The sequence below is a fragment of the Felis catus genome, chromosome X (assembly GCF_018350175.1).
Source record: "Felis catus isolate Fca126 chromosome X, F.catus_Fca126_mat1.0, whole genome shotgun sequence".
NCBI classification, from domain to species: Eukaryota; Metazoa; Chordata; class Mammalia; order Carnivora; family Felidae; genus Felis; species Felis catus.
The window spans coordinates 8,022,200-8,047,036 of NC_058386.1; the positions used below are offsets into that span (position 1 = coordinate 8,022,200).

General features: G+C 40.9%; 1 protein-coding gene across 4 annotated transcripts in view; it reads right to left on the reverse strand.

Annotated features, from left to right (window-relative positions):
* MID1 (midline 1) overlaps positions 1 to 24,837 on the reverse strand; it is a 587,700-nt gene that overhangs the window by 508,974 nt on the left and 53,889 nt on the right. Inside the window, exon 1 of one of the 4 annotated variants that reach the window (XM_045050344.1) lies at positions 18,331 to 18,478. The exons of the other annotated variants lie outside the window; for them this stretch is intronic. The gene's annotated coding sequence lies outside the window, so the exon portion shown is untranslated. Of the gene's footprint in view, positions 1 to 18,330; positions 18,479 to 24,837 lie in introns of those variants that run through there. 4 annotated transcript variants of the gene reach the window in all.

The window sequence follows — 24,837 nt, forward strand, 5'->3', positions numbered from 1 at the left end:
AATTGCTTGCAGTCAAAAGGCTAAGCGAACACTCATTACCAATCTCAGGACACCCACAATGTGCTTAATGCTCGCTCTATTGTACTTATGTGATGCACATTACACCTTCTTCTAAAACCCTGAATACGGTGTTTTCAAGATGAATTACTAGCTGATAGTCCAACGTATGCTATGTGGAATCTTCCAGCGAAAAGAAAATATTTTATAAGATAATACAGCCTTCATGTTAAGGTCAGATAAAATAAAGAGGTTGATTTCAAACAACTAAAAGACTCAAGTCTGTCTGAGCATCTCTTCTAGTTTTCTTTCTACCTTGCTGATGGGCCTTCCCCAGTTTTCTGTCTCCTTTATTGGTTCCTTTCTACCCCTGAAGATGACACCTCCCCAGCTCCCTACTCAGATCACTGCTCCTTTGTCCCTGAACACTCTTGTCCACTCTATCCAAGCCCATGACTCCAACTACCACTTAATTACTAATGGCTCCAAATTTTAGCTACATTAACGGCTCTAAAGATCTCCCAGCTATGTTTCTCTTTTCAAGTACTTAAAATTCACTATCTCTAAAGCCAAATTCATGTCAGGGCTTGCTTGTTCCACTCTATTTGCCATCTCAATAAATTTCATTACCATCCACCTAGTAACTTAAATTGGAAAACTTTAGCTACCTTTATGTTCCCTCGTTATCCATCGCTTTCAATGTCATAAAGCTCTACTGATTGTCCCCCTAACGATTTCACAGCTCCACCCCCATTCTATTCTTCACTGTAACTGTCACATTAGGGCCTCATTATCTCTCACTTGAACGATGCTATCAACTTCCAAACTGGTTTTCCCATCAGGAACAACTCTTCACTTCTGCTACCTCCCACTGCCACCGGGGCTCTCAGTTGAAAATACAGACATCAAAATATTTTTGTCAGCTTTCCAGTTAAATCTTCTAGAGTTCCCTATTTCCTATGAGGGAAAGTCTAGATTAATCAGAACTATATCCTAATTTCCCCAAAGCCTGATATTAACTTCCTTTAATTTCATGTGATCTCTCTCCCTACTCCAGCCTTACCACCAATATCCAATGGAAACTATCCTTATCATATACCAACCTTGATCTACTTCTTGTACCTCCTTTTCTTGGAACATCTTCTTCCGTCTGTCTTGTCTGGACCATGAATTCCTATCTCTATCATTCAAGATCCTTGGGTCCACACCGTAACTGCTCTACCAAAAAATACATTTATTATTATAGGGTGTTAGTCACTCATGTGCTCTACTGAGTGGTATGGGGAAAATTTACAGAATCTTCAGGAAAGCCGGGCCAGCTTATTTACTCTGAAGCCAAAAACAATACCTAATTGCTCTACTCTCCTCCAAGTGACACCCACATCACAGCTTCCCCCACTCCCACATAGCTCACACCAAAACTCTACTCCGGTCTCCAGAAGACAAATCCCACACACACTCGCTGCTTCCATTGCTCACGTCTGTACCAATGTCTCCCGTAGGCACCTCTGACTGCTGAAATCTAGGTCATGGGCAAGTGTCTGGCACCAAATGAGGCTACAGCAGAGGTTTTTTTTGCCTTCTGTTTTGGGAGGCAAAGAGTTTTCCAATTATTACAGGAGTGTTTAAATGGATCTAGGAAGCAACCACCAAGTATGTCCTTTCTTCTCGAAGGCTGAATTCATATTCTCCTTCCAAGACTCATCACCACATTCCGTCAGGCATTGGGTTCCCAATTTCATGGAGCATACCTGGGCCATGGCATGCTATATTGGAATTGCGTGTTTGTATGTCTCCCACCCCTGAACTCCGTAAGACCCTTGAGTGTCACGGATATGCTTGGACCTTTTTTGCATTATTCTCTTCTCCCTATTTAACACGTAGCCAATGTCTGGCATATGGTAAGCACTTAATAAATGTTCTTTCTGGGAGAAAGAGTAAAAATTGGAGAAGTCCTACTTCAAATGTTCTTTGTCTGCAAACATTCTAGCTATACCCCTTTAGCTGAATTCTCTTTTACTCAATACCCTCAGTTCCAGGGAATATTTTAAACTCTGATGCAATAATATAGCCTTGTAATGCACAACGTGTCTAACTAATATTAAAAACCTTTTAAATAGTTTCTGGCTTTCTAATATACCCAAGGGAAATTGGAACTCTAACGTGAGTCTTCCCAAGATTTAGCAAAGTGCAAGCCATCTGAAATCAGAATCCCATGATATTATTACCAGAGATGTGACTTTGAAATGGAAACATAGTAGTGGGGAAGAGTCCAGAGAGGGGACCTCAACTGTAAAAGTCATTTTCAACGAGTTCTGTTTGTTTTGTTAATAACCGTGGGATTTGTATCAATGTTACTTTGCCTTCACTTTGACATCATAAAGTGGTCTCCATGGGCTTGCTGACAGCTTCATGAGCTGATAGTGACAACAGTCTATGTCCAATGAGAAGGAATAGGCAAGTAGGGAGTACATATTTTTATAAGGGAACACAAAGAGAACAGTAAATAAGCAAGTTTCCTTTCTTTCTTTGAAATGTATATGCTTAAATTGAAAAAAAAATTCTTAAACGTTTATTTATAATTGAGAGAGAGAGACAGAGCATGAGCAGGGGAGGGGCAGAGAAGGGGAGACACAGAATCCGAAGTAGGCTCCAGGCTCCGAGCTGTCAGCACAGAGCCCGACGCGGGACTCGAACTCACAAACCCGCGAGATCGTGACCTGAGCCAATCAGATGCTGAACCGACTGAGCCACCCGGGCGCCCCTATGCTTAAATTAAAAAAAAAAAAAAATTGGTCACTGGAACCAATTGAAGGTATTTAACATCAATCACTGATAGCCACTTGGTCGAAATTAATTTTTATGAATCAGTTCCATGAGACAATTCATACAGGGCCCAAATGGTGCTTCCCACCCCCGCCCCCAAGTTGTGCAATCGTATTGTAGGTGGGAGACGCGTGCTTATTCAACGAAACCACTATTTTCTCCGTCTGTTTCCACAGCGTGTGAAGAAGGCTTCTTGCCATCAAATGAAGAAAAGAGAACACTGCAGAAATGTCTGTACTTGCAAATATTAGGCTGAAATTCAAACACTGCTCCTAATAAATTCTGACAGTGTTTATACGTGTTTTTAATCTAATCGTTTATATATTCTTTTCTCTTCCACAATGATTAATCTGTTAGTGCCTGTGGCTTTGGCAAATAGCAGAATTGTGTTTTTACAGCCATGGTCGCGCCGGTCTATACATTGTTAGGCCTTCTCTTTTTTCCTACAGTACTTGTGTATTAGATTTCTCTCCCTCACCCTCTCATCCATCACCTGCTCTTTGTTCTACTTTCCTTCCTATTTGTTTGGATTCCCCTCTTCTGTCTTTCTCCATTATATGCTGTAGTAATGTAGAGCTGTATTTTTATTTATGAACTATGCCAAATAAAATGGAAATACTGGCATCAACTTCATCGGGTTCTTGTGAGGATACATGCAAAATGCTTGGGACAGTGCTGGGGACAGGGGAAAAGGTATATACATAGAAGTTAGCAAAAATCACCTTAACTTTTGGTAGATATTGTATACAATTCTGTAATCTTTGTTCTCAATTTAAAAAGCAGGTGAGCGTAGGGGCTCCTGGGTGGCTCAGTCGGTGACGTGTCCAACTTCGGCTCAGGTCATGATCTCACGTTTCGTGAGTTGGAGCCCCACATCGGGCTCTCTGCTGTCAGGGCAGAGCCCGCTTCGGATCCTCTGTCCCCCCACCCCCCGGCCCTCTCTCTGCCCCTCCTCCGCTTGCTCTCTCTCAAAAATAAAATAAACGTTAAAAAAAATAAAAGCGGGTGAGTGTGAAGTAGGTAATGAGGATGGAGGAGGCCACTTGTGAGGTTTGAAGTATGGACTTTCAATAAAAATGTTTAGAAAATAAAAGCAGACGAGTGAGCTATCTGGCATTTCTCTTATAAAAGCAATCTGAATAACGTTCTCTTTATTTGCTCTTCGCGTTTCTCTCCTGCTCTTACGAAGTCCTAGCATCCCCAACTCTTCATCTCCTGGGGATGGCCACGGCAGGTCTGGCCTTCGTTCCAGAAAACCGCCGGTGCACACAACATTTTGCACACTATTCCACGCTCCACAGGAGTCCACATCGTTAGTTCATCTATTGGCCACGAAGTTGTCCATCAACTATCTCAGAACCCCCGCTCCAGAGAAAAGGTCTTCCTACTCTGCCCAGTACCAGACTACACAAATGAAAAACAAAACATGTAGTTAGGACAACACCAAAGCAGGACACAGAGAGAGGGAGGGAGGGGAAAGGTGGGGAAGGGTTCTTCGAAAATACGTGGTTCCTGGTATTTCCATAACAGCTAAACAAAATCATCACCTCGGGAAAAATGTAAAACATCATGGGACACCTTTGCGCTTACGTCAGGGTTTGGCATTATTTTATTTTGCATCACGTTGGAGGGGTTCACCTTTTCAGGTGTCAGAGCCATGGCCCATCCATGCCCTGCCTGAGGACTGAAAACAGCGTGGCCAAGTGGAGAGAGCAGAGCTTCTGGAAGTTTGTATTCCGGTTCTCTTTCATTTCCTTGCTTTGGACAAGATATTACATTTCTCAGAAGACCTGCTTCCTCGGTTCTAAGAAGGTAATATTACCTTCCTTTTAGGCTCACTGGGGAGGATACAAGATTGGCATGTGAAGGTTCATAGTACTTGTAGACCTCCTCGTTGTCTCTTTTTTAACACTAGAAGTTTGCTGAATGAATAGATGATGGTGAAGCTTGCTGCCCTCATTATTTTAAGAGCCACTTCAGAGCTGTCACACCATGATTACTGTGGCTTACTGATCCTGGATGAATGGCAGGTTCACCTTTTCTTTTCTTTCTTTCTTTTTCTTCCTTTCTTTTTTTTTTTTTTAACCGTAAAATTTGAAGTTAGAAACATTGTTGTGGCAGAGTGCTACTCTGAGAACCCACCATCCTTAAACAACAGAGGGGAAACTGGGTGCTAATTTTCTTAGACTTTAGACGGGAAGGTGTAGAGACATAAAATGGGAAAGGGGACAAAAGTGAAATGGTAAAAATGAGTATAATATATCTACATTCCTTTACATATTTTATAGTAGGGAAGAGCACAATTTGCATGAATCCTCTGATAGTTTTCCATTTTTATTTTAAAGGCCAATTCTCATCCTTTTACCCTGATTCATGGTTTCTACTTGCTTCATAATCTAAGAGCTGAAGAAATAAAATATCACCTCTGGCAACGGTTTTTCATGGCAACATTTTGTTTGTGGTATAAACTCCTTCACACTGTTGAACTAAGAATTCCACACAAATTCCATCTGCTTATGCTGTGTGCAATAATTAATCTATTGTAAATAGGCAACTCAAATATTTCTACAAAATTCATCGATCAAATAGAAAACCTAAATATTGAGATTGGTAGCTCAGAACCATAGTCTAATTTCCTTTTGAATGTCCATTCTCTCGGGCATTGGACAAATGTATAAAGTTAGAGGCAGATACTTGAGTAGCACGTGATTGTCCTTTGGGGGACAGAAGCCCGCTGTAGAGGTTGGACAGTGCAAATAGGGTAGCATCTCGGAAAATCATCCCCCCAAATCTATGTCTAGGGATTTTGTTCTTCCTTTCCAAACCCTGCCTAACCTTGATGGTTACTGGACTTCTCTTCTCCCCATCTTTCCCTTGACAAAACCAAAGGAGACACTTGCTCTCTAATATTTCCCCGTCTCAAGTATGCGAAAAGAGACACGTAAGTTTTCCCTTTTCTTTTATTTTCCTTCTTTTGTGTTTCTTCCTGCGGTGGGAGGGCAGCTGTTAAATGATTTTTGTTTGAGACACTGAATTTACAAACACATGCAATTTACGTGAAATGCCAACTATTTCCACCAATAAACATTCACTGAGCATTTGTTATGCATACATCAACATTAGGCACTGGGAACACAAACATGGGGCAGGTATAATTGGTACCCTTCACAGAGATGCTTAAATAAGTTATTATAAAATGAATATCCTCTCTAAATCACATATGTGCCCAGGAGTCTGCTGGCACAGAGGGTGACATGATGAATTCTGCCTAGAAGCGATGGGTGTCCAAAATATAATCTCATAAAGGAGGAACGTGGAAATGAATCTTAAAAGGTGAAGGGTTCCAGGAATGACAGACTAGATCACTGGAACCACCCATCCCCCTATGAAAAAGCTGGACAGGATATAAAAACAGCTGATTTAACTCATTAAACAGCTTGCAAAGGAGTAAACAATTTTAAGGTCAAGGAACTGGAAACAGAACCGCAGAGAGGTAAGCCTGCCATTTGGATGCTCCTTCTTCCTTAGGGAGAGTTGTCAAGTCCAAAAGAAGGGACCGAGAAAGGCTGAGAAGTTGAGAAGAACTTGGGACACTTTCCTAAATCTAAGGGAACAAAATTGGGAGTCCAGGATCACCAAATGAGTGAGAACCTGCTCACCATGTCAGGCTGTGGCACGGGTCTCTGAGGAGGGAGCTGCAGTGTAAGAGTCAGGGTAAGTAGGAAAAACACCATCCATCACGGCCTAATCCACATGTCAGGCACATGGTAATATGCAATAAATAACTGTTGAACGGCTGATTAACTGGTCAGATCTGTGAGGTGCCAGGGTGGCTCAGTTAGTTGATCGTCTGACTTCGGCTCAGGTCATGATCTCATCAGTTCATGGGTTCGAGGCCCGTGTGGCAGAATGTGAATCCACAGAGCGGAGGTTCTGAAATAGGAAGATTCAGACGAGAAAAGAAAAGAGGCTGGAAGCTACCTGTAGCTGTGACCATCATCTCTAGCCAACTTTGTCCCACCTGGAAAACTGAAATATGGAGAGAGGGAGAAAAGGAGAGTAGAAGGGAGTGAGGATGTGAGAACAGAACTCAGTTAAGAAACAGGAAAAAAAAAAAAAACCCACTCTATTAGATAGCAATCATAGTTTCCTGCGGTTGTACAGAAAATGTATCCCTTAAATCCACGATGATATTAACTATGTTAATATCAATTTCACTTTGCACCACATTGGAACTAGTTTTATTTTAACTGTGGTTTATGGGAATCTCTGATCTCTCTTGATTCCCAATCCCCCTGTAGATCCCCAGTATTTAAGGGTTTGAATCTTCAAATTGAACTGTTTCCTTATCCTGCTAAGATTTTTTTTCCCAACATCTAAAAACTTAGGGTTTCATGTTGACTGTTCACAAAAGGGGGAGTTGTTCAAATCTGTGCACGTTTTCTTGAAAAACTAGAGTTGTGAGTGAACAAAAGCCAAGTTTCCATTTTGTAGCTGAATGATAAATGAGGCAAGGCTAGCACAGCTTTTCCAAGATACAAAATCAAGATTTGTCTTTTTCCTTCTCTCATCATGCTTAAAAGGACAAGCTGACGGCCCTAAAAAGTGTATTTATTCACACAGCAAGCCTGGCTTTACTAAACTGTTTTCTGGTAGATGCCATGTGCTTATAAATATCTTTATCCGCAGTTTCTTCCTCTTCTGTCAAGTTGACATTCTGTATGGTATGCATTAATGCAAAATTGTTTAAAGGGTGAAAAATCAAAAGTCAGGAAATGCCTAGTTAAGGATCTTGGGAGCAACGAGAACTTGGCGAAATTACATACCCTGGGCAAATTCTGACACAGTTTTTACCACATGAACAGAACTGCATTGAAGGTATAAATTTACAAGGGAACGAGGGATAGAAAAATTACATTCAGGCCACAACACCCACGTAATTGGGCTGTAGAACCTTTGGAATTTCCTGACAACTGTTCTAAAATTTGGACGTTGCACATAGATATTGTGGTAACTGAATCTGCATTTAGTTTCCATGGGCTTACTAAAGGAAGAAAGCATTCTAGAGAAATCTTCAACTTATTAGTCTCTACTCCAAAGCTTTTCATTCATGTATCTTTATGGGACTGCAATGGAACAAGACAAAATCAGAACAAAAGATTAATGTCTTCATGGGCTTTTATTCTTTACATTTGCGTGGAGCATTTGCCTTGAGAAATGATGACCGTTCTGCTAAAATCAATTTTTAAAAATGTATCACTCAGAAATATGAAAGAACAGATATTTATGCTTTCAAATTTGTCTTTCAGCAAGAAATAAATGGGTACAAGTGATTGAAAAAGTCTGATCTGGGAAACTATCATTCTCTCATTTTTTTTTCCTGACCAAAGCCTTAATGACTGAAGGATCAAGTTTGCATAAAAACACATCTTTAGCCCTTCTTCTGGCTTTGTCTATGCAAATAATAACCGCATGTAGTAATGTGGGTTTCTAGATAAGGCCAGATCAACTCTTTCATATCTGCCGAGCATTAGAAAGCAGTGGCTATCTAAACATGATTTCCCTACCACCTCCCTGAAGAGGCTGAGAATTGTAAACAAAATTTGTTACTAAATTCTAAGTCAGAAAAGTCACATTTTTTATGGATAAATGTGCCCCTGACATCAAAATCTCCTTTCAACTGCACGGATTCAAATGGACACCAAAAGAGAGGATATGAATACTATGCTTTGTAAGTTTGGGTTTCAGAAAAAGGGGAGAAGTGGGTTAATTTTCCATTTACCTCTTGGAGTGGGTGAGAAAATTCCATATACAGAATTGAAAAGTTCTTATTGGGTTAAAGATGGAATTTCATCGTTACGTTTATTAAATGTGACTCTAAATGCTTATTAGTGACAATGTGTCCTCTTGAATAACAATAACAAGTAATGCTTGTTGATTTCTCACTTTGGGCTAAGCCCTTTGCCTACTTATTTTTTTTAATTTTTTTAATGTTTATTCACTTTTGAGAGACAGAGAGAGACAGAGCATGAGCGGGGGAGGGACAGAGAGGGAGGGAGGCACAGAATCCGAAGCAGCCTCCAGGCTCTGAGCCGTCAGCACGGAGCCCGACGCGGGGCTCAAACTCACAAACTGCGAGATCCTGACCTGAGCCGAAGTCGGATGCTCAACCCACTGAGCCACCCAGGTGCCCCGCCCTTTGCCTACTTACTACCTCATTTCAGTGGTCCTTTGTACAGAGACGGAAATAACCGCTTCACACGGTTTAGGAACTTCCATGGCACGTGGCTGTAATGGCAAATGGTGCACATGGCTGACGCACACCAAATTCTGGTGCCGAGCTAGTGAATACCATTCAATAGAAAATGCAGAAGCCATCGCAACACATCTCCTTCTCGATCCAGCTAAATCATAGCTTCTGCAGGGTGGAGAGTGTGAGAAACACGAAATTTAGATTCCCACTACTCCAAATGAGAAGGTGATTGTCGAAGAAGCAAACACTCAAATGTTTGATCTTTCACCAGGCAGAGGGTGTTAATATATCACAAATATTTTAATTACTCCCAGGAACGGAATGGTAAGCAGAAACAATCTTCTCACTCTATGCTGTGCTAAAAATTGAGAAGCAGCAGCTCTTGTTTATTTGCTTAAGTTGGCTTCCTGAAGGTCATTTTTCAAGGGAAATGTACATGACTGGGAAAAAGAAAGTCTTTTCTTTTGTGGCATTTGTTCACACATGGAAGAAGTTAATTGCATTTTACCACTTATAAACTTGTTCATTTATAAATAGCCCAGAAAGGGGAGGGATTTGAAAATGCAACGAAGTGAAAATGTCATTTCAAGAACCAATCTTAGCTATCTTTATTCTATTGAACGTTCAATTCTTTGCTTTAGATTTGTTTTCACATTTGTGCAATGCATACATTCACATATTTTAAAAAGTCAAGTACTTCCCCAAGGTTTTAACAAGGTCCATAATAACGATTGATTCCAAAAGTCACCTGCCCTCCTGATTCCAATGTTTCCCTTCCCACAGGCACGGGGATAGACACAATCTTGCTACTCCTAAATTTCCAGTCCCGGTCATTAGCTATTACTTCCAGTATGGAAGGTGATGATTTTTGTTCTTGTTCCATCTCACTGCCACCGCTACTCCAACATACGATTCCCATCCCCACCCCTCCAATGCATTGACAGGGTTTAGGACATGCTACGCTAAAATGTAGCACCTCGCCATACTGACCATTTCCAGCCGAAGGAATCTGAGAAAAGGCACGTGCAGGAAGAACTGTGATCTTTCCCTGAGGTTGGTCAGAGAACCATGGGACAAGGGCCCTTCCCATACTTGGGGGAAAGGAGTAGCTTTATCTGTGAAGACGAAGGGTCACGAGAGGAATCTGAACAAACAGGACTTGCTAAGCTTTCCTCAGTTCGCACATTTAGCGCACACCCCTTTAAGTCCTCTCACATTTTTTCCACGACTTCGCCAAAGCTAGCATGAAAACACTCAGGCTCAAGCATTTCTTTGGGTCTTCCTTTCCTTATAAAGGCCCTGTGTCACCTAAAACTTACATTACATAAGTTTGTAAGCTGTTCTGTTAATCTGTCTTTGTCAATGTGATTTTCGCACCCAGCCAGGGACCCAAAAAGGATCAAGGAACTTTTTCGTCCTCTACGGTACTTATCGTGTAATTTTGCTTAGGATGGCATCGGGTTTTACATTATTATGACTTTGTAAATCCTATTTATAACTGAGTCATGTTACATACCATGAAATTTGGTTTTTCTTCAAGTTACCGTTGGTTTTGTGTCTTGTGTATACTAATACCAACGTATTTTCCAATTATCCTCACGTTGTGCACATCATTCAAAACATTAGGAAAATTTAACACCTTTGGATAAATCCCTCCAGTGTCCCGAGCTGCTCCCATCTGGACTGGCTGTTTTCTGCACCTGCATTAGTTATCTACTGATACAAATTTAGTGGTTTAAAACAATACATATTTATTATCTGTTTCCCTGGGCCAGAGGTCTAGGCTTAGCACAACTTGTTCTCTATCCAGGGTCTCACTGGGCTGAAATCAAGGTGATGGCCAGGGCCACTTCTCTACATTTCTCACTGGGCTGAAATCAAGGTGATGATCATGTGGCTCTTCAGTTCCTTGTGGTTATAGAACTGAGGCCACCCGCCATTGCCTGCCAGGTGATGGTCTCCACAAAGTGGCTGTCTGCTTCTTTAAGGCCAACAGGACAGAAATTCTGCTGTTTCAAATCTCTCTGACTTCTTTATGATCTCCAGCTCCTCTTTTAAAGGACTTACCCAATTAGGTCAGACCCACCCAGGATAATCTCCCTTCTGATTCACTTCGAATTAACTGGTGAGGGGCCTTAATTACAACGTCAAAGTCCCCTTGCCTTCATTATCAACATAATTTAATCATGGAAGTGCTCCCCAGTTGTGTTCACAGGTCCTGCCCAGACTCAGGGGCGGGGATTATTCAGGGTATGTATATCAAGAGGTGGGAATCCCAGGGACCACCTTAGAAGAATTCTGCCCACTACTACACCTAATAACTAGAAGCCATCCAGAAACCTCCCTTCATTACCATCATGGGAATCCCCTTAGCCTTTCTCTCAGGTTGGAGTCCCTGTTTCCTGAGCCCTACGTCTCTTCTTTCTTGATTAACTCCATAATTTTGTAGAAGCACATCTCAGCTTCCTAAAAAGGGCTGCATGGGAAGTAAGTTTTGTTTCTTAGGAACTGAGTATGGGATTCTCTGTTTGAAGGCATTTTTCTTCAGAATTTTGAGTGTGATTTCTCCATTGCTTTCTAGCTTCTGCTATCGCTAAGGCTGATGTCATCTAACACTTGATACTTTGTATGAACCTGGTTTTTTTTTTTTTTTTTTCTCCCTGAGAGCTTGCAGAATCTCTTTTCTGTCCCTGGCTTACTGACATTTCTTGATAACGTGACTTGGTATTGGCCTACTTCAGCCACTATTCTGGACATTTAGTAATCCCTTTCAATCAGGACATTCACGCTCTTCAATTCTGGGAAGTCTTTTTTGAATTATTTTATTGATGATTTCCTTACTTTGTTATCTCTATCCTCTATTCATAGAACATAAGTATTCTAGAACATTCTAGACGGGTCTCTTTTTTTTAATCTTATGTTTCTTATTTTCTTCTCTGGTTTCTATTCTACTTTCTAGGGGGTTCCCTTGAGTATATCTTCCAACAGATTGTGCTATCATATTTTTAATTTCTAAGGTTTTGGGTTCACTGAATATTTCTTTTTTACAGTATCCACTTCTTGTTTCATAGCTCGATATCTTCTCTGAAGATATTAATAATGGTTATTATAGATTTTTACATTTCCGTTTGTATTGGTATTTCAACTTAAAAAAAAATGCCTGGCAGTCCTTAGCCATCTGGTCATTTTTCAGAATGGGGCACTAAAAAGATGAGTAGGAGCTCTTGGGGAGGATGCTTGTCAGCAGTGCTTTTCTCTCCAGGGTAATATTTGGAAGACCTCAGCTTTGAGTATTTTGCGCTCGTTTCCCTTGGAAGCTGGGTTTCCAGAAAGAAGCTTCTGACCTCTTGCCTAGAAGGTACATGTCTGGCTGCCAAAATTCTTGAGTCATAAGAGGGAAGAAGGCTAAAGATCTCAAGTCCCATATATAAGGTTTATCTTAATCCTCATGTTTTCTAGTTAGTCTCTCTGTCTTAGCTGGGCCTGGTATTGTGTTCAAAGATCATCTGCTTATCCTCTTTACGGAATAAGCCCCGGGTGTCCTGCCAGAATGGGGGAAAGATGTTTGCTCAGCTGCCTAAATTTGGAATGGAGATATGAGGGACTAAATTCTTAAACAGATTTTCAACCAATTCTTCCACCTGCCAAATCCGTCTCCTTTGGAGGATTCTGCAATGTACATTAGGCTATTTCTCCCCTTTCCCAACTTCCAGTTTAGGATTCGGCTTTCCCATGTCTGTTAAGTCATTTAACTCTATCTGCCTACCAACTTCCAAAATGTTGTCACTGTTGTCTCCTATCTTGTCCTTTGCCCCTGTCTATTTATATCGTCTTTAGACGTTCCTTTACCCTCATTTAATGGGATTCTGAGAGGAAGAGGAGCTGAGGTACTTGTGTATTCAATCTGCCATTATTCATTATTTTTCTGCAAGACGATCACAATCAAAGCCCCAGTGGGTTTTGGGGGGGGGGTAATCTCACCAAACGATTTGAGAGCCTGCTTGGAGGAATACACTTGTGAGAAAGCCAAGAAACTTCTGGGAAAAAAATAAAGATGAGACATTTCTCTACAAGATATTGAAATATAAATATATAATTACTAACATGGAATCACATTGGAGGTTATAGAAATATTAATGGAACAAAAAAGCAAAACCAAATACATAAAGATATTTGGTATGTGATAACATGATATTTCAAACTGGTAAGAAAAGGATTAACTAGCAAGTCGGCCAGTTGATAAATAATATCATAACAAACGACGAAGAATTTTCATATATCTATATACAGACGGTTGTAACTCGGCCATCTCTCTTTGCTCTGCCTCTGATGGCCCATCTGAAGGCAGCTGGCTTTTCTGGCACTCTCTTCCCTGCCCCCCACACCCCACTAGGGATCATGACAGCCATTACTACCATCCCCAAGATCTCTGAGCTTAGCATTCGGTCCACAGGCCTGCACGCTGCCAGCCCTGTCAGAAGCCTGCCTCTTCTTCACGGCCCAGTTGGGAGTCCACTGCTCTCAGAACCCCCTCATGTCATCCATGGGGCTTAGGAATTGTGCTCTTAGAGGCTGGGCTGATGCCTTACTTCTTCAACTCTTTGAGCTCTGATCTTGCTCTCCCTGACTTTGGAAAATGAGGGCCTCCTATCTGTCCCTGGAGGCAAAGGAAAAACGATACACACCATGAGAACAGGAAGCCCTCAGGTTACGGTTCTCTCATCCTGATTAAGAAGGCATCCCAAAACTTTGCACCTTAAGCAACGACGACACTTCGTTTGCTCAAAACTCTGCAATTTGGGGCTGCTCGCGGGATGAGGACTGGGATGTGGAATTATCTGGAAGCTAGTACACTAACATTTCTGGCGGCTGATACTGGCTGCCAATAGGGAATCTCAGCTAATGTTATCGGTCAGGAATGAACACATGGTGTCCTCATGTGTCCGAGGCTTCTTCACAGCTTGGTGAGCGTCCCAAAGAAAGAGCAGATACAAGCATAACACTACGTATGACCTGGCCTCAGAAATCATGCAGTGGCATTTCTACTGCGTTCTATTTGGTGAGCCAGTCCCAAAGTTCCGCTCAGGTTCAAAGGAAGAGAACTAGATTCTACCTCTTGGTAGGAGCACGGCATGCTTCTGGAGGAACGTGTGGCATTGGATATATTGCTGAGGCAATTCTCAGAAAACGTAATCTGCCACACCTAGCTTCCTACATTAAAAAGAGGAGGAAGAAAGAAAAAAAAATTTTAATTTGTGTGTGTTAAAACCCCACAGGCAAGAAAAGATACAGTTGATTTCTCAGTTAGGTTACCTTGCCCGTCTGGTTTTGTGGTTGAGATACAAGTGCTAACAGAATCCTCTGCGACGTCAGTTAACTCTGCTTTGCTTCAAGGTCATGGAATGGGTCCTTAACCTGAGCCAATCACCTTGACAATAAACGATACTGCTAACAGGGGCATCCAAACCGAACAAAGCCAACGACAAAAAAAGAACGTCTCAGTGTAAATCCGTTTCTGTTAGCACATGATCTACCAAAGATACGCTGGGACTTCTTTGCCCAAATGAGGGTAGCCCATAAACACTTATGACAGGAGTACGAAATTATTTTCTGTTTTCTCTTCAAATAAATCATTTGTACATTACTGCTCCATTGAAGTCATTTACAGAAGACCAGATCACGTTTTTGTTTTTGTTTTAACTAAGAATAAGTCATGTTACTGCTAAAATGCAACATTCCTGTCTTGGCAGCTACATTTGGCTAAGTCTTTGTGGAGACTCTATTGTTTGATTTTCTATCATGACTATACTTTTAAAAAATGCACCCATGAACAGTTAGTGATTGCTTATCACCGCGTTTCTTTTTCCCTTAGGAACTGGGCAATCTCCTTAGGATTTCTAACATTTGGAACAAACTGCATTTCCTTTATATTGTATTGTAAACATTTGAAAATCCAAACCAAATTCCAGGTTAGCCTTACTAAATGACATGCCAAAAAGTTACCTGAGAGAAGCTTCTATAATTCATAGGTGATGTATTTGTACCTAGAGTTAAAAGAGGAAGAAAGTCTGATTTGCTTATATTCTTTCTTGTTCCAAATAAGTAATCAAGCTTTGTCCCAGGTACTGAGAGTCTTTCTTAATAAATCAGTCAGAAAATAATTTGATGATGACCTCAAATCTACTGTGAACCAGAGACGTGGCCTATTTAATCCTCAATCTGACTTGGACCAATAGAATTTCCTGGGAAACTTGTTAGAAATACAGATTCCTACTAGGAATTTATCCAAAGGATATAGGAGTGGTGATTCATAGGGGCACATGTACCCCAATGTTTATAGCAGCACTTTCAACAACAGCCAAATTATGGAAAGAGCCTAAATGTCCGTCAACTGATGAATGGATAAAGATGTGGTTTATATATACAATGGAATACTACTTGGCAATGAGAAAGAATGAAATCTTGCCATTTGCAGCAACGTGGATGGAACTGGAGGGTATTATGCTGAGTGAAATAAGTCAGACAGAGAAAGACAGATATCATGTGTTTTCACTCCTATGTGGATCTTGAGAAACTTAACAGAAGACTATGGGGGAAGGGAAGGGGAAAAAATAGTTACAAACAGAGAGGGAGGGAGGCAAACCATAAGAGACTCTTAAATACAGAGAATAAACTGAGGGTAGATGGGGGGTGGGAGGGAGGGGAGGTGATGGGCATTGAGGAGGGCACTTGTTGGGATGAGCACTGGGTGTTGTACGTAAGCGATGAATCACGGGAATCTACCACAAAAACTAAGACCAAACTGTATACACTGTATGTTAGCCAATTTGACAATGAATTATATTAAAAGAAAAAAAGAAATACAGATTCCTGGGGTCACCCTTAAGAATTTGAATAAGTCTGGGGTGACAACCCAGAATCTGCATTTTAAACAATGCCCCTATTAGGGACTGATATAAATGGATCCACTAAGCTAGATGAAGTTTTATTTTTAGTTTTCGCAATGTAATAGAGAACTCTTACTTTATACCAGCCATGGTTCAAAATGCTTTACAAATATTAACTCATTTAATCCTCATAACAAACTAATGATGTATAAACTCTTGTTCTCAAGCTAAAGATGAGGAAACTAAACCACAGAGAGGTCAATTAACTTGTCCAAGGGCCCACAGCTGAACCCAGGCAGTCTGGCTCCAGAGTCTGTGCTCATATCAGCCATGCTTTGCTGAGTTTTGAAAGGCTTAAGCACACACACATAAAAATAAAGTACTTAAGGTTATGGGACTATAGGATTAAAGACCAACAGATTGGAAGTTGTCAGCTTTCCTCCTTCTCAGCCCTTGGTAACTGAGACTGTCGTAGGCTGAAGGCCATCAAGCTTAAGACAATGTGGCCATGGAGTGCCACATCCCATCACCAGGAGGAAACAGTGCTACCCAACTGTTGGCCATCACAATGCCCATTGTAGCATTCATCCTTATCCTCTGGGTAGGCCTGGACCTCTCCCATGATCCCTACCCTCTCCCAACTCTTGCCAACTTTGTCCCTTGAGTGATGGGTGCCATTTCTCATAGACCCAGCAGCCAGATCCCATTACCTTGGACATAGCCACCATTCAGAACCAAACCCACATCTTTCCTAGACTTGCTGTCCTCAGCCTCACACTAGAGCATTCTTCAGAGTGTTGATATCCAGAAATAAGATACACAGTTCTCCAGTACGCTTTATACGGTATTCTACAACCTAATATCTGGCAATAAGTTGACATCTCATATAACTATACTTACAACTTGTTATTGTATCTAGAATAACCCATTGCTTCTCTGAAAATGAGGACAAGCCAAAAATGAGACTTTAAAATTTTTAACTTACATATAAATAACTTATGATGGTTTTAAATGAGACATTTTCAACTTTGCCTTAAAAATATGGGATCTGTCAGGTCCCATAATCTGGTTGTGGAAGTTTAACTCCATGAATTGACTTTATATAAAATATTTATAAACATTAGAGATGTGTTACAGAAGATAAGCTCATTATGGTCCTTTTTTAGCTCATCAAGAGGTACATTAGAAAACTAGGACTTGTTCTTGGATGCTAATGCATTATGAATAAGTATAAGGCTAAATTTTTCATTCCTAAGCATTTGGGTCATACATAATCAATTTTGTTTTCTTGGTTTTATTTATTTATTTATTTATTTATTTATTTATTTATTTAACGTTTATTCAGTTTTAACAGACACAGAGAGACAGAGCACAAGTAGGGTAGGGGCAGAGAGAGAGGGAGACACAGAATCCGAAGCAGACTCCAGGCTCTGAGTTGTCTGCACAGAACACAGCACGGGTTTCGAATTCACCAACTGTGAGATCACGACCTGAGCCAAAATCGGCCACTTAACTGACTGAACCACCCAGGCGCCCATATTTCTGAATTGTATTTATGTACTATAGGAGGCAGCAAAAAAGAAAGTATGGCAACTATCCATTCATATAAAGCAAAATTTAAAGAGAAAAATGACTTGTCAAGGTAGCATAGTATGGTAAAAGTATTATTGGCAATGGAGTCAGACCAAACAGGGCTCGAATTCAACTCTGCACCTTCCGGGTTACTTGCCTTTTCAAAGTGAAGTAAAGGGTCATGGCCATATTGCCATACTAGAAATAGTTCCCAGTAGAGAAGCTACTACAGTGAAACGGGACTCACTGAAGAAAATTAACTGGTTTCTTTAAAATGTGCTTTGAACCCTAGAAAAGAATGGAAGCAGGTACATATCAACCCCCACCGTGTGCCTTTTCCAAATTTTTGAATTCTATCATCTGATTAAGTTGTTTCAGGGATCTGATAAGTTGAATCGGGTGGTTTTAATATTTGAGGTAGGATTAGCTAAGCAAAAGGGAAGCGCTATTGTACTGTAGACGCTAAATGAAAGGGTTATAGAAGATGAGTTCAACTCCTCTCCCATTTCCTGGCCCCATACCCCATCAGGAGGTCAGTCGGTAGAGGACAAGCCACCTTGGGCATGAACTGCCCGCTGAACCAATTCACTGGCACTGAAGTTGTCCCACCTAGCTGAGAGAGCTTCAGATGAGGGTCACGGAGAAGCACCAGGAATACTAAACTGCAGAAATCAACAACAAAATAAGGAACCCATGATGAGTAGACAGAGGAATCTCATTTTTGCTGTGAGTTTGAGTTTTTCCTCTTGTAAGCTCCTGGCTTTTCAATAATTTAAATCTACATAAATAACCGACCTTTCATCACAGGTCACCCGTGAAATCTGGCCACCATGCTCAACAACTTGTTTCAACCTTTTCTTCTTTAGGTTCTACAGGGTTTGCCCCTGCTGGACACATCTTCTTTCCCAATGTGATGTCTTGATTTCAGAACAGGTTGCGTTTTGTTGTTGTTGTTGTTGTTGTTGTTGTTGTTGTTTTTTCTGGTGTTCCTACTTCCTTTCTATATCTTATCTGTTTTATTCCTTTTTTTTCCCCTCCCAAGTCTTCTAAACAAAGTCATACTTCAGAGCTTAGTTTTTGGCCTTCTTTTAATATTTACTCTCTTTTGGTTAGTCCATTCACTTCTTTGGCTCCTACTTTTCTATGTCGATCCTTGATTGACTTCTGAAGCATGGCTCACAATTTCTAAACTGCTTGTACACATCTCTAACAGATGATCCACTGACCCCTGAAACTTTGCATCATACTTCCCTTTTTATGTTCCCTGCTCCCATAACCCCAAGTTCCCCAACACAGCTCCTCTTTGCTGCTCAGACTCGCAAACTTGAGGTCACCTAGACATCTCCTTCTCATTCACCCCTGCACCTTAACAGGTGCTAATTACTACAGATTTCCAACCCCCCCCGCCTTCACCAATTCACCCAGGTCTGTGCCACTCCTCTCCTTACCCACTGACATTGTGTTTCACACCCCCACCCCCACCCACCCCCATTACCTCCTGCCTAGAGTTAGCACATCTCGAGAGAAATACAAGTGTTCTAGTTGTTCAAAGGAGATTATGAAATTTTAAATGGATTAATCGTGTTATTGTTCCAAACAGCATAAGGCAAAAAACACTGAGTGATTATCACTTCATGGAAAATAACCCAAAAGGCTACTGAAAGACTAAAATGAATGTTACGTCTTTAAAGAGAAGCTAACTGTTGTAACAAGAATTGATATTTACAAGGGGTGGGGTTCGTTAAAATAAACAAAGCAAGGGTAAAAATCCATAGTTCGTTCCCTCCCCTAACCAGTCAATGTATGTTACTGATATTATGGCAACATAAGAACGTATATCAGATTTTCCCAAGTGTTTTTTATAGATCATCTGAATCAGAATCATCTGGAGTATCTGTTAAAATGCTGCTTCCCAGGCCCCATCCTGTACCCTTCTTTTGTAGTGAATGTAGAACATAAGAACATGGTTCTTATGCACATTAAAGTTGGGGAGTCACTAAAATATAAGCAAAGAGAAAGCCTATAAAATTTACATAAAATATTATAAATCACATTAATTTTCTTTATATTTGTTTCTTTTTTCAAATTTTATAGTTATATAAGAAAAGTAATAAGTGTGATTTTAAAACAAACTTTGTAGACCATCTCTGAATTTTGCCTACATATATTAGGCAATAACTCACAGATAAATTCTTTGAAAATGTTAAAAAGATTCTGTAAGAGAAGAGATTTGAAACAGATCTTTTCCATATACTCTCAAAACTACAATTAAACTAAAAAATGACTTAAATAATCTAATGGGATTTTTTTTTATTCAAAAAGTTTTCAAAATTCCAGATGTGTAGGAAAAAGATAATAAAATTATAATACCATTGTTCTTTTTTAAAAACTCAAGTTCTCTTGCTAATAGTTAAGGATACTGATTTATTTAAAACATAACATGTTTCTGCTTCATAACAACATCTGTATTATTTTACATTTTTATTGGCAACTTTCACTGTACCCTGGTGATTTCTAAAAATCCTCATACTTCCCTGCTGGTCAAAGTTTCCAAAAAATAATAAACAAATGATTATTAACTATGATCTTTTTATTCCATGACCATATATTCCATAAGAAACACTTGAAAAAGCTGAACTATTAACTTTGGGGAAAATAGGGTTCATATACCAGATCTCAACTGTGGAGATCTTTTGCGAAGTGGACAGATCATCAAGAATAGAGAGTAAAACGCCCACCACAAGTGTATTATTCTCAGGAGAAAGAGTGAGCATCTGGGCTTCCACCAGCATTAAACACACTCCTAACTTTTTCACCTCACAAAAGTAATGTCCTCTGCTCATAGAGAAGCTGCTATCACGGCAAGTGTTGCCTATTGCTAAGGTTTCCAGCCAAGTTGTTCTCAACTGGGAAGGACTTAGACATTTGGCAAGATCTGGACATTTTTTTGGTTGTCAGAGCTGGGCGGGGGGCGGGGGTGAGCTACTGGCGTCCAGTGGGCAGAAGCCAGGGATATTGCTCAACATCTACAAAGCACGGGACACTGAAATCATAGTAGGTTGACCTGTCTGGTGGCAGAGACAATGCTATGAACTTACCAAACTCCATTCCTTACCCCCCCGGGCTCCGTGTTACAGATTTCCCAGCCTCCCCTGCAACCCCGCCAGGCCATCTGACTGAATTCTTGCCCACATCATGTCGGTGGCCGTGATGTCTGCCACTACCGGGCCAGGTTCCTAAATCCACACCCCCCACCCACCCCCTGGCCCTACACAGGTGTCCGTGCATTCTTTCTTCCTTCCTCTACCATTTGGTGGCACACGATCCCATCAAATTCTAAGGCCTTAGGCAAGGGTAAAGCCGTAACATTTACGGAATCTGGGCCTCTGAATATCTGGATGCAGTCCCCACACCGTGTCAACCATGTTTGGGTTATGCCATGGAGATCTGCAGGCCACCTGTCACTGCAGCGTGTTGCTTACCTTAATACACTGGCTGCAGCTACACTTGAATGCAGCTCTAAGAGCTACATTTGTGAGAAAACTCCTCGCTATTTGAGGAACCCTGTCTCAGAGAGGCCCTCTACACAATAACAATATCCTAGAAAATTCAGGAAAAAAGAAAAGACTTCTATGCCATTATAGGCTTCGCTAGCTGAGATAATTTAATCAAAGGCGTAACCACTTACAAACCAGGAATCAACTGCCGTCCCGCATTTAGCTATGGAAGATATAAACGGATCATGTAATTGCACTCACCCGAACACATTATACACATCATTGATTGTGCGTTAATGTGTTTAAGTTTTGTTTCAAAAACAAAATAGCCTGCCGGCAAGCTCTGAGTAAACAGGCTCTTAGAAACGAATGATTCACAATGTCTGCGAAGGAAGAAGGAAAACTTGAGGAGAACGGACTAGGATTTTCACACTAACGTGACAACTTGGAAAAGACATAAGGCTGCCTGGGTAAATATAGAAATTAGAGAAACCAGGAATTTAAGAAATGGGTATCTGAAAAGCCAAGATAAACAAAACGTGATGAATATTAACTCACTGTTGCCTTGCTTTCTAGATTCCATATTTGGAAGAGAAAATAACCCAAGTCAAACAGGATGATTTGCTTTTCTCTTTTAAGTGACTATTCTATTCTATGTTGAGGGATTTGGCTACACTTCAGTTCTCTGGAGGGACTCTATTTCTAAAAGAGACTTAGATTGTTATCTTTGAAACCATCTTCACAAAGGGCTCAAATTTAAAGGAGTAAGAAACTTTGGTTTCAAACCTACAAACGCATCTGATTTCATTTTATTTTAAATTTTATCCTCAAGGAGCACATTACGTATTTTAAGTCACTGTGGAAGGGGGCTTCCAAAAATCTTTCAGTTCACAGAAGTATTCACTAGACTGCAACATTTTCATCCACTTACTAATGTCTGAGCGCTTCTAACTTCCATACTGGTTCGGTCCACACCGCACGCACGCGCGCGCGCGCGTGTGTGTGTGTGTGTGTCTTTGCACGCGCACAGGCATGCTTCGGGTCATTTTGTTGCATCAGAGGCAGTTTTGTGCCTCTTCAAATTTGGAATCCCACACCACTTCAGGGAAAACACTGCATTAGACAAGCTAATATACAATGAATGGATATTTAAGCAGCTACATAGAGTCAAACTCAAGTGTATGCTTCTGGGAGTAGAGGTCTGTGCAACTATCAACGCAACCTTTTGATAAACTATACTTCTCTTGATGTCTGTAAAAATGCAAAAAAGTGTGATGCATTTATAATGATATTTGCAGCATTACTGAGCATACTTCTGACTGGGAAGGATTCCTAGTTTAACCAGTCACCAATGAGAACCAAATCTGAAGCATGTAACTTTCCACATCTGCTGGTTGGGAAAACTGTTCATAGACCGGCCTCTGGCTTCACACATTTCAAGCCTTGTTTTTCCTCTCCTACCTACATACTTTTGTGCCAGGTGCCCTGGGGCACACTCGTACTGCAATACGATCTGTGGTCCTGTGCCTCAAGTCACCATACAGAGTCAGCAGCCCGGAGAGAAGAAATCTTCCTGAAAGCCACTCCTCCATCAGCACAACGGACCAGTGCCAATGTGCGCAGGAGAGGCTGATAGTAAATCAGTATTTCCACCAACAATTATGGGGGCGGGGGTCAAAGCGCATGTCTCTGCTGGGAGTTGGAAAGCTGTATCCTTCATCCGTATGTAAAGGTATCGAAAGTTGACTATTTGCATCCTCAACTCGACTTTCTCTTAGCTAGACCCCTCGAAAGCCCACAGCCTCTCAGACACCTTCACCACGAAGGGAAGTGTAATGGAGGGGATTTTGAAACGGGAAGAGACAGCAGTCCTAGCCCACTGTGGTTCAATTATCTCATTTTTGCAAATTTTCCAAAATAAAACCACGTAAACATTTGAAAACACCACAGAGGCTATTCCCACCATTCCAGGAGGGACCCGTTCAGTGGTGGGTCCTCAAGCTTAAGTTTCATCGGCTTAAGGATGTTTCTACTTCTACACAGGATTTCTTTTTTTCTTTGTAAAAACATCGTTATACGGAAACGTTCAAACATACGCAAAAGTCGGAATATATAATGAGCCACCGAGTACCCATCGCTGAGTTTCAGCAGCTACCAACTCAGGGCCTTATGTCCTCCACACCCTGCCCACTTTTCCACCCCCTCTCTTACCCCAGATTATTACCATTTCACCTATCATCATTTCTGTACATACATATATATTTAAAGTTTATATTTCTCATGTGAGATTTCATGCCAAATTTCTCAGTGGCCATAATTATATGAATATATTTTTTTTATTTCTGCAAGGAGAATTACATTTATTTCTACTATTTTCATAACAGGGGCTGGGTCTGTTCAACACTACTCATTTTTAACATTTACAATGAAGACAAGATTTCATTTGACCTTAAACTTACACAATGTTATATGTCAATTATATCTCAATAAAGCTGGGGGGAAAAGATTTCATTTGAACCGACAATGACCTTTCCTTCACAATCGAGCCATGAATGAACTTCTGCTTCACGAACTCCCACACGGTCCATTTTTCTTATCGTTCATAATAGTCATTAATCCGTCATCATATATACATACATACAAATACACACAGAGAGGCACATGTAATTTTTCTTCTATATCACATTCTTCTAGCCTAAACTAAACCAGATTTTTCAATCATGGGGAAAAACCTGTAAATAAGGCATTAGAAAAAGAAATAAGAAAAACACATGAAAAGCCATCTAACATGTTAACAGTTAAGAGAAACAAGGCCACACCCCACGCCACACAAGTGCAGATTCTCATATCACAGTTTATACCATAGTTATGTGTAATTCCATATGAACAGGTCTAAAGCATGCCTAAAATAAAAGTATTTGGAACTGTCGTTACCAGCGTTTTACTCAAAGTCAAGAGAAGGAATTTAACTTGGTACCCTTAGTTCAAGGAGAAATTTATAAGATTTGTACGGTTCTCACTAGTTAAAGCCTGTTGGGATATACCACCTTGGGGAATTTTCCTTGAGAGACGTCAATGTTCTTGCATGAGACAGACAGCATATTAGTATGTTAGTGTTGGTTCGCACCTTGGCTCGAGAACTGCTCTAATATTAGAGTTGTGATGAATTCCTTATGATTTGAAATTATAATCCTGGGCTGGAATGCAAGGATTCTGAGGCAAAGAAGACGAGCACAGTCCCTACCCTCACAGAGCTTGTAATTGACTGAAACAGATGACTACACGGGGAGTCACAATCAAGTGTGACACTTGTTCCAACAGAAGAAATTACAGAGGCTTCAGGAGGGCAGAGGAAGGGAGTTGAAACCCGGGAAGGCCTGGGGAAGTGCGTTTCAGCTGAGACTCACAGTATTCTCTTTGGTGCAATTTTCTTTATTGAAAGTATGGTCCTGGGCGCCTGGGGGGCTCAGCTGGTTAAGTGTCTGACTCTGGATTTCGGCTGAGGTCATGATCTCATTGAGCCTCACCTCTGGCTCAGTGCTGATGGCGTGGAGCCCGCTTGGGATTCTCTCTCTCCCGCTCTCTCTCTGCCCCTCCTCACTTGCGTGTGCGCTCTCTCAAAATAAATAAATGAACTTAAAAAAAAAAAAGTGAGGCCCTACGCAAAATGTCTATTTCAGTTGATTCTCCAGAGACAGACCAACATCACGAACGAGAGCTTGGCCCTGCAATTCATGAAATTTTAAGGAATGTGTACACATGGTGTAACGACTACTGTAATCTACTAGTACTGCTTTGTGCCTTA